The 11,469-nt window shown below is 35.0% G+C and overlaps 1 pseudogene; it reads left to right on the forward strand.

Annotated features, from left to right (window-relative positions):
- Nucleotides 1-2,246: 2,246 nt before the first annotated feature.
- Nucleotides 2,247-8,507, forward strand: LOC124971533 (protein transport protein Sec23A-like; annotated as a pseudogene).
- Nucleotides 8,508-11,469: the final 2,962 nt, after the last annotated feature.

Raw genomic sequence — 11,469 nt, forward strand, 5'->3', positions numbered from 1 at the left:
TGATCATATGGCTGAATGAAAGCAGGGGTTGTTGCTACTGCTCAGTATTTCACAGGTATCATACCATATTTGTCAAGAAAATAATAAACTTCAAAGTTTGATGTATAAATTCTATCTACTCAAAGTTTGTCAGTCTTTCACCATCACAAAGTCAAAAAATTATAAGTTGAATCATCATAAATTGGGAACCATCTATATTTTGTCCTATTTCCAGAACATGTTATTTGGACAAACTGAGTATCATAAATTTATGGGTTTTTTCTTATTATTTAACAGTTCTATCCCCAATTTATTTTTTGTTCTCACATTTTGTTGTAAGTAGGATGGATAAACCAAGCTGTTCATTATATACATTACTTGGAAATTTCACCTAGATGTATAAATTGATCTTTTACAATTTCTCTTTCAGCCCAATAGCTGAATACAACCTAAGGGTTCTGCCATTTTGAAACAAGGATCATCTTTCTACTAATGTCCAATACCATTCTCCTCATTTAGTTCTGGGACATCACCAACAGAGTCTTTAACATTGTATTTCTACCAAAATTCAGTTCATAGTGATACATGTATTTCCTAGGATGATGAAAATATATCTTATTTTAAATTTTCTTCTATGCCTTCACAGTAATGAACTATAGTATATATATATATATATATATATATATATATATATATATATATATTTACCAGTAATACCTTTAATACAGTTTGTGTTTGTTTCTCACATTCCCTGTAAAATTATCCCAACCTCAACATATTATCCAATTAGAAAGTCACTTTCACAACTTGAGGCATGATTTACAACAGGACCCTTATTCCCTGTTACAATAACAATGCTATAATACTATCCACCCTATAGGTATATAAAATCAATTATGTTTTAACTTGACTGAGTCAAGAAGTATGCAGACACTGGTCAAACTTTATTCTGGTTGTGTCTGTGAGGGTATATCTGGGTGAGAGTTAAAGTTAAATCAAAAAATATAATTAGTTAACAGATTGTCCTCCCTAATGTGGGTTGGCATCATACCATCATTTGAATACCTGAATAAGACGAAAAGGCTGATACTTCTCTGAGTGTGTTTATGTGTTTGTCTCCTACTAATTGGATTGATTCGTTCCCCTTTGGAGAACTATAGTACGGATTTTTGGATCAAGAGTTGTTCTAGAGGAACAGGATTTTACACATGAGTATTATGAACTGATTCTGGGGTTTCTAGTGAAAGTATACTCTCCTATAAGCAAAGTGAAGGTGAGAAAGAGTAGATGGACCCTACAAAAAAGGAACTGGCCCTGTATTTCTTTGTTCCCCATAATTTAGTTTAAAACCTGCAGAGATGCTATACTCTACCTACAAGTTAACTCTGTTGATTATGTAACAATTTTGGCAGTGTACATGCTCATTACCCATAGGAACCCAAGTAAATCTCATGGCAGAAGCAAAACAGCAATTTCAATGACATGTAAACGGTACTATAATAAGGAAAAAGCAACCATCAATCACCTAGACTGGTCAGAACTAGCCATATCTTTACTGATTGGAAGGGAGCTCTTTACTGCATTCATCCATCTTTTCTCTGGAATCTAAATGTCTGGATTCTCCATTTGAAGCTACTTATCTCCCATGTCCCAAGGACCATTTGTTCCATTGCAGTATAGGAACTTAATTATCAACCTAAGTGTAGTTTTCCATAATCCTTACATGTTAATACTTACCACTCCATGTTCATAACTAACTGCTGCCTAACATTAGAATATACTTTTTTCATTACTGGAGATTGAACTCAGGGGTGCTCTATCTCTGAACTATGTCCCTAGCCCTTTTCATTTTGTTTTATGATAGGGTTTTGCTAAATTGCCCAAGTTGACCTTGAACTTGTGATATTCCTGCCTCAACCTTCTGAATAGCTGGGATTGCAGGTGTTTGTCACCATATCCAGTTACTTTAGAACTCTTTTGGCAAACTAATCTATACACCAAAACTGGTTAGTGTATCCTAGTGGCATTTGACAAAAGATGGGCTCAGGGATTTTAACTTCCTGATCTGGTGCTGCATAAATGACCTGAACATTTCGATATGTGCCTGAAAAAGAGACTTATGTCTGGTAGCCACAGGACTAGGATTGCTAAAAACCAAATTGAGACTCTCATTTTGCATTGGCTTAATTTAATGCAAATTGAACTCCTAGTCTTGTAGGTTATCTACTGCCAAAGTAGTTAAAATAAATAGGATCATGAAAGTTAGAATGCAGACATGTGGGGAGACCATTATGAACCTGGGATATAAATCTCTGAATTCTGATGAACCTTCTTTGCCAGTGGAAGAGGTCTTTCCATCCCCCAATGGAGGTAGCTCATCTGCTTACCTACTTAAATTCTATCACCTCTTATTTGGGGAGATTAACTCCAAATTGTCTGAGAAAGGTTTATTGGCCAAGTAGTTACCATAAGAAATAATACTGAGTCTCCTCAGGACCCACCTGTTCCACACATACTTCTTTGATTCTGGACTTGACATGAGATTCAAGTGCTAGATGGCTTCTAAAGGTAAAGTACATAGTGTGAACCATAAGAAGGTGTAACACACTCCAAAGAAACTATATCAGTCTTCTAATTCTTAGATAAATCTGGAAAATATGTCTGAGAATATATACTAAGGGTTTGTGTTTTAGTCAGTTTTGCATCACTGTGACCAAAATGCCTGACAAGAACAATTAGAGGAGGAAAGGATTATTCTATAAAAGTTTTATAGACTAATTAATTAATAATTAATGGGCTAATTAACTTAGTTTCAGAAGTTCAGTCCATGATTGACTGAATCCATAACTCTGGGCTAAAGGGGAGGCAGAACTCCATGGAAGAAGGCGGTGGTAGAGGAAAGCAGCATTGGACATGACCACCAGGAAGGAGAGAGTTCCACTCACTAAGGACAAAATATAAACTCTAAAGGCAAACCCCCAGTGATCAACTTACTGCAGTCACACCCTACACACCTACGGTTACCACCCAGTTAATCCATATTGGTATATTAATCCTCTGATTAGGTTATATGTCTCATAATCTAAGCATTTCACCTTTGAACATTTTCATCTCACACATGAGCTTTTGGGGGCACTAAACATCCAAATCATAGAAGTGTGGCATAATGTTGAGAAGAGCATGAAGTTTGATAAAGTTGCATTTATTGCTGCAAGTTGCATAAGCAAAGATTGTTCTTTTAAAGTTGCATCTTTAGGAGTTTGAAAGAACTTCAACAGTTTGGTTAGTGTTAAGGTTTGGATATGAAATATCTCCTGAAGTTTATGTGTTATGCAATTCAGGAATGTTCAGAGGTGCCATGATCAAATGATGAGAGCTGTAACCTTATCAGTGGACTCATTCATTTGATGTATTAATAATTCAAATGAAATACTAGGTGGTAACTGTAGGCAGGTAATATGCAACTGAATGAAGGTCATTAGGGACTTGCCCTTGGATTACATCTTATCTCAGGCTCCACTATCTTTTTCTATGCTTCATAGCTGCCGTGAACTGAACCCTTTCCTTGGTCATACCCTTATATCATGTTTCTGCCGTGGAGTCAAGCTCCAAATCTCTGAAACCATGAGCCCCAAGTAAACATTTTCTCCTCTAAGTTGTCCTTCTCATATATTTTGTTCATAGTAATGAAAAGCTGATGAACATAGTTTACTTAAACATGAACCAGAAGTGGCCCACAGTGAGTCAGCAATGGTAGCTTTGTTTTGGTTCAATGAGAAGGAAAGGACTCAAAGATTAAGGGAGATTGATGTGTTAGAGTAAACTTGTCATTGGTCATTTAAAACATGCTTTCCCACCCTTGGAAGGTCCAGAAAACATACGTAACTTTCACTATGACTGTGAGAAATATATTTGTGATGAATATCCTAACATTGCTGTTTTCTATATTCAGAAATTACAGCATGGTAACCACTGACACTGAATTAAGAAGTCTAAATGAAGTGGAGTAATTGATTCCTGGCATTGAAAGAGTCAATTGGTAGCACTTAGTGGCCAAACTACATTTGGGAATGATTACTATAATGGTTACTATAATGGTTACTTACTATTATAGTTATGTGATCAGTTATGTGATCAGTTACAGAAAAGAAGACATTTTCCTCCTTCATATATGTGTATGTGTGTGTGCATACACATAATAAACATCAAAGAAGAACTTTAACTCCTTTTTTTGGGAAGAAGTTCCTAAAATCAATAATCAGGCTAGTCTGACTTGCAGAGACTTAAGAAGTTTGATAGTTGATCATAGTATTCCTAAAAGGGTAATAAATTCCTAGCATGTACAGGGCCCTGAGTTCAATCCTCAGCACTGAAAAAGGGGGTCCTGGGTTATTTAAACTTATCCTAGCATTATTTCCCAAGTTCCAAAACATAATTGAAATAGTCATACCCAGCAGCAGGCAAAATCTTGGCTTTGGTTACCTGACCTATGACATGATGACAAGTATGGTGGGATAAACCAAGTGAGAAACATCAGACACTGTCTCTGCCTAGTAAAAGAGTAAACACAAGAAATACCTTACTCCTGGAGGGAATGCAAAGATTATTGTCACTATGAAGGACGTGAAAAATTCAGGAATGCCAATTCCCACCATATCCCCATTAAACCTGCCTACTTGGCTTGTGAAGAGGACAGGATATTATTATTATTGTAAGCCTAACCAGGGGTTGACTCAAGTTGCAGCTACTATAAAATAGTTTTAATTGCTCAAGAAAATTAATACAAGCCTGGTATCTAGTACACGGCTATTGATCTGTCAAATATTTTCTCCCTCAATATCTGTCAGTAAAGGGTCAGCAGAAGCAGTTCTTTGTGAGCTGGAAAGATCAGTAATAATCCACTGACCTGTTTCAGGGGTTTATCTCCTCTCTAGCCCTATGTCATAATTTGCTTTTTAGGGTATTTGATCATTTTCCCCACCCACAAGACATAACATTCACCCATTACATGTGCAAATTGGACCTAGAGAGCAAGCAGTAGCAACTACTCTAGACTATTTATTGAGAATCTTACAAGATAAAATATGGTAATTTGGGAGGGAATTTTTGGGTTGCCTCAACAAAACTGGAACCCTCTGAGATGGAGGAAGACATTATTTGTAAATACTAGCTACAGTTATGTGATCAGTTACAGAAAAGAAGACATTTTCCTCCTTCATATATATGTATGTGTGTGTGCATACACATAATAAACATCAAAGAAGGACTTTAACTCCTTTTTTCGGGAAAAAGTTAACATGCGTTTGGTTGTATGTACAATAGTTGCCAAATGTTGGTTAGAATTATGACTATTATTTTCTTTATTTGGAAATTAATCATGGCTTAAGGAAATGTGTATGAGTGAAAAAAGATGGACTTGTGATGTTAATTTTAATTGGCACATAGTGCCCAGACAAGTCAGTCAAACATTATTTGGGGTGTGTTTGTGAGCTTGTTACTGGATAATATTATCATTTAAATTAATAAAATCGGTAAACCAAATTGCCTTCCCTTATATAGGTGGACCTCATCCAATCAGATTAATGCCCGGATAGAACAAGAAGGCCTACTGTTCTGTGGGTAAGAGGAAACTCTTCCTGCCTTATTGCCTTTGACCTGGGACATTTCTCCCTGTCTTTATACTTTAACTGGAACAACAGTTTTTCTTTGTTCTTGAATCTATTAACATAAGGAATAAAATGCTACCTTCTGCTCTCCTAGTCTTCAGACCTTGAAACTCACACTGGAACTACCCTTGACTCCCCTGGGTATCCAGTTTACTATCTTTCAGCTCTTTGGGTTTATCCACTTTCATAATTATGTAAGCCTATTCCTCACAATAAATCATTCTTTCTTTCTCTCTGTCTCTGTCTCTCTTTCATACATATGCACAGATCCTGTTGTTTCTGTTCTTTGGAGAGCCTTAACTAATGGTACTATATATACAGTCATATGTTTGTTAGTAATGAGGATGTATTCTGAGAAATGCATCATTGTGCAATTTCATAATTATGCAAACATCATACAGTATACATACACAAACTCCAGTGATATAGTCTGCTACAAATCTAGGTTTTTTGCTATATCTTGTTTCTCCAGGGATCATGATGAGTACAACAATATAAGTTTAAATCAAGCACAAGAGAAAGTGATGCAATCAAGATCCATGGTAAGCTCAAGTGGTAAAAGATTTGTTAGTTTAATACAGCATAGTGTCTTACAGTACCCTTATTTTATAAGTAGGATTGCACTCCAAAATCATGATAAACATTATATAGTAAATACATAAACCAATAGCATAACAATTTATTATTATCAAGTATTACTGTACATAATTATATGTTCTAGACCTTTATATAACTGGCAGTACAGTAGGTTTCTTTATATCAGCATTAACACAAATGTCAATAATGCATTGTGCTATGATTTCATAATGGCTATAACATCAATAGTATGGTTCTGATTCATTAGAATCATATGTGACAATGGTAAATATATATTTTTTTTCACTAAAACATTGTTACTATCGACTTGTAATATATATGCGTATATATATAAAACATGTATATATATATAAACACTGACTGACGTTAGATGTTAACCACCTTTAACATCTGACTCTAAATGTCAACCACCAGTACATAATATTTTCATAGCAGTACTTAGTGGTAGATTAAACAACTCGGTACCATAGCCAACCCAAGTTGACACAAAAAACTAACTGCTTTACCTTTCACTAAAATACTTCCCCCTTTTAACTAGTTAAATTTTTAAGAGATGTCAGTATTTTACTGTTTATAAACTCAAAAAAATATATTTTAAAAGTTTTAAAAAGATAAAAATATGCCTTCATGGCTTTTCTCAGAGCAAATAATCCAAGAGTCCAAGTTGGAACCTGCAATTCCTTTTATGACCTAGTGTGGGAAATCATGCACCATTGCTTCCAATGTATTTTATTGGTCAAAATATAGCCATGATTCAATGTGAAAGTGATCACAACAGGATATAAATACTGGGAGTTAAGGATTATTTGGAACCATCTTAGCCTCCCAAAGTCATCCACACTGCATTTTCAGACTTCTTGATAATTATGGATTGTATGATATGTCAGAAATTTTTATTTCTGTTGAAAGGCACCCCTACACTGAATGAGTTTTAATAATGTTGATTATTAGTGCCTCATCACAAAATGGTTTTCCACATTCACAAATTCATGTGATTTCTCTCAAGCAGCATGATGGAGAGGCATACATGGCAACAGAGTACCAATTTATCAATCACCTACAGCTTTAGTTGGACTTACTACTTTTGTGCAGATAGTGCAGATTAATGAACTTGGATGTGAAGCCATTTCAAAAAGTTATGTCTTCAGGGGAACAAAAGATCTGTCTGCCAAACAACTTCAGGAGATGCTGGGACTCTCTCAAGGACTGGTCACTCAAGCAACACGTGGTCCTCAGGTACAGCAGCCACCTCCTACCAGTAGGTTTTTAAGGCCAGTACAGAAAATAGACATCTGTACAGAATCTCGCAGATCTTCTGTGAGAACTGCAACAAGATTCTGGGCCCATTCCACAGGGAAAGAGACCTTTGTGTTCCTTGGAAATGGCTCTTTCCATAGCTGTAGGACTACTTCAGGGTGCTTTCCTCAACACTGCTACTTGTATCATGATGTTCATTGGTGATTTTGCTCTACTGAGACCTGGAATGGTGGTTGGAGAAAAATTGAAGATACCTATAAGATCATGACATGACACTGAAAAAGGCAATACCAAATATGTTTAAAAGGGACCCAAGTGTTTTGAAGCATCGGCTAATTGAGCTGTTACAACTGGCCATGTTATTGACATCTATGTATGTGCATTATATCAGATAGGTCTCCTGGAGATGCAATGCTGTCCCAACCTTACTCTTGAATACATGGTAATGGGTGATTCTTTCAGTACTTCCTTAATCAAATGAACTTTTCAAAGAGTCTTTACCAAAGATATGCATGGACAGTTTACAATGGGCCTTGGTGGTATATTAGAAATAAAGACTTCAAGGGAAACAAAGATTTCAGGAGCAATTGGACACTGTGTGTCTCTCAATTCCAAAGGACCCTGTATGTCTGAAAATGAGATAGGAATGGGTGCACTTGTCAATGGAAGATATGTGCACTCAATCCCACTACAACTTTAGCTATATATTTTGAGGTTGCTAATCAGCATAATGCTCCAATTCTTCAAGGAGGACATGGTGCAATCCAGTTTGTGACCCAGTATCATCATTCAAGTGGGAAGAGATGCATCCAGGTGACCACCATTGCTAGGAATTGGGCAGATGATCAAACTCATATCCAAAACTTTGCTGAATCATTTGACCAGGAGGCAGCTGCCATTCCTATGACCCAGCTAGCGCTAAATAGAGCAGAAAGAAAGGATGAAACAGAACAGAAACAGTTTGTCTGTGGAAACCTACAGATCTCTCTAGACTGTAGTGTGGTTTGAGAAAACATGGAAAAATGTTCACATTTGTAGATAAAGCTGGAATATAATGACAACAGTGAGAACAAATTTGTTTTGCTTGCCACAATGTTATAACTGGTTTTAGAATTTCAGTCTTTATAACTTAATTATGTTTAAGAGTAAAAATAGTCTGCCTTGTACAACAGATATAACTTATTAGTATAGTTCAGACAAATCCAAAGTGGAAATGAATGTCTTCACTGACCATTTAAAAACTTATTAAATTTTAGCCATAAAGGAACAAATCAATAGTAATGATAACTATGAACATTTTGTTTATTTGTTGAATATGTTTTGGTGAATTTCAGCACTTATGTATACAATTTTTCCTGTACTTACTCTATTAAGGCATATTTATTTTATGATTTGTTTAGAAATTATCTGATTTTATAATGGTAATTTTCATGAAGATAATTTAATATTTTTGATTATTTGGAAAAATATTTAGAGATGAAAAATTTTTGTGGGAATAACATTCCCACAACTGACATTAAATGTGAAATTCCCACAAAGTATCTAACTTATGTGACAAGCCACAATAATTTCCATTTTTAAAAAGACATAAAATAAAACATTTGATCAGAGTGCAAAAAGTTTTTTCAGTAAAGTGACTTTTCACTACTAACCAAATTTATTTTACACTGCATCATTTTGTTATTTCCCCATTCATTCTCTGTGGTTAATATTACATTATGTTTTAGTATTTTAACACTGTTTTTGGAGTTTACACTTCTTGTTTCTGCTACCTTCGTGTGAACTTTATTAAGTTGTGATTCTTATTGAAGCATAATTATGTAATATATAATTTTGTCATGTCTTGATACTCACTTCTGTTTTGATTTATTCATTAGTAACATTTGTTTTTACCTTTTAAAGTTTACTTATGGCAGATGGTTACATTGCTAAAGCCAGAAATATTTTGACAATGAAATTTACATATCAAGTACTACAAATGAAAGGTGATGCTCTGACATATGCTGAGAAAAACAGTTTTAATGATTGTGACTTGCATGAACACAATCATATGATGGTAAAAGAGAAAACTTATAATTATTATATTCAGTTTAAGTAAGTTCCATTTTATTTGAATTGAACTGTGCTAGACCAAAATGCCAATAAAATATACTTTTCTTTGTGAAAAATGGCCATAAACACATTTCATACAATTGTAAAGTTTAATTATCCCAAACTTCACATATCATTCACTCACCAAAGGCATTGTGCACATGTAGTATATACCATAGGCTTAAAGTCTAAGAAATATGAGACAAGCACTAAAAAAGAAAAAAAAATTCTGTAGAAAACAGTTTCTAGCATTCTTGTATTATTTTTCCTTTCTCAACTTATTCTTGGTCATTTCCATTAAATGTGTTAACCCTGCAGTCTTTGGAAATACAATTGACTGATTCAAGTTTTCTAGCCTGATAGACTTTTGGTGCAATATTGATATTTAGAATGGACCTGTATTTATGCAAGTTAGATAATAAATGGCCTCCTAATCCAAATCTAATACTTGTGAAGCTAAGACAAGAATACATATTAAGGCTGATATGACCTAGTTTCAAATATTTAGAAGTTATAAATAATATTATAAGCTAAGAATTATACTTTTTATTGTTTGTTCTATTTAGTTATACATGACTGCAGAATGCATTTTGATTCATTGTACACAAATGGTATATAACTTTTCATTTCTCTGGTTGTACACAATGTAGAGTCACACCATTCATGTATTCATACACGTACATAGGGCATTCCACTACCTTTGCTTCCCCCATCCCCTCCCCTCCCCTCATTTTCCTCTACACAATCCAAGTTTCCTCCATTCTTCTCTTACTCCCTCTCCCAATTATGTATCAGCATCCACTTATCAGAGAAAACATTTGACCTTTGACTTTTTGGGGATTGGCTTATTTCACTTAGCATGATATTCACCAACTCCATCCATTTACCTGCAAATGCCATAATTTTATTATTCCTTATGGCTGAGTAATATTCCATTGTATATATATACCACAGTTTCTTTATCCATTCATCTATTAAAGGACATCTAGGTTGGTTCCACAATGTAGCTATTGTGAACCAAGCTGCTATAAACATTGATGTGACTGCATCAATGTAGTATGCTGATTTTAAGTTCTTTGGGTAAAAACTGAGGAGTGGGTTAAGTGGGTCAATGATGGGTCCATTTCAATTTTTCTGAGGAATCTCTGTACTGCTTTCCAGATTGGCTACACAAATTTGCAATTCCACCAGGAATGTATGAATGTACCTTTTTCCCACATCCTTGCCAAGACCTGTTGTTGCTTGTATTCTTGATAATTGCCATTCTAGTTGGAGTGAGATGAAATCTTAGGGTAGTTTTGATTTGCATTTCTCTAATTATTAAGATGTTGAACATTTTTTCATATATTTGCTGATTGATAGTATATATCTTTCTATGAGGTGTCAGCTCCTTAGTCCATTTATTGATTGGATTATTTGTAGTTTTGGTGTTCAGTTTTTTGAGTTCTTTATAAATTTTGAACTTTAGTGCTCTACCTAAAGTGCATGGGGTTAAGATTTTCTCCTACTCTGTAGGTTCTCTCTTCACATTGTTGATTGTTTCCTTTGCTGAGGAAAAGCTTTTTAGTTTGAATCCATCCCATTTATTGATTCCTGCTTTTATTTCTTGTGCTTTGGGGGTCTTATTGAGGAAGTCTGGTCCTAAGCTGACATGATGAGGATTTGGGTCTATTTTTTCTTCTACTTGGTGCAGGGTCTGTGGGTCTAATTCCTAGGTCCTTGATCCACTTTGAGTTGAGTTTAAATAGGGGTTTAGTTTCATTTTGCTGCATATGGATTTCCAATTTTCCCAGCACCAATTATTGAAGAGGCTCTTTTCTCCATTGTATGTTTTTGGCCACTTTGTCTAGTATGAGATAACTGTATTTATGTGGTTTTG

Source organism: Sciurus carolinensis, chromosome X (assembly GCF_902686445.1).
Source record: "Sciurus carolinensis chromosome X, mSciCar1.2, whole genome shotgun sequence".
Lineage (NCBI taxonomy): Eukaryota > Metazoa > Chordata > Mammalia > Rodentia > Sciuridae > Sciurus > Sciurus carolinensis.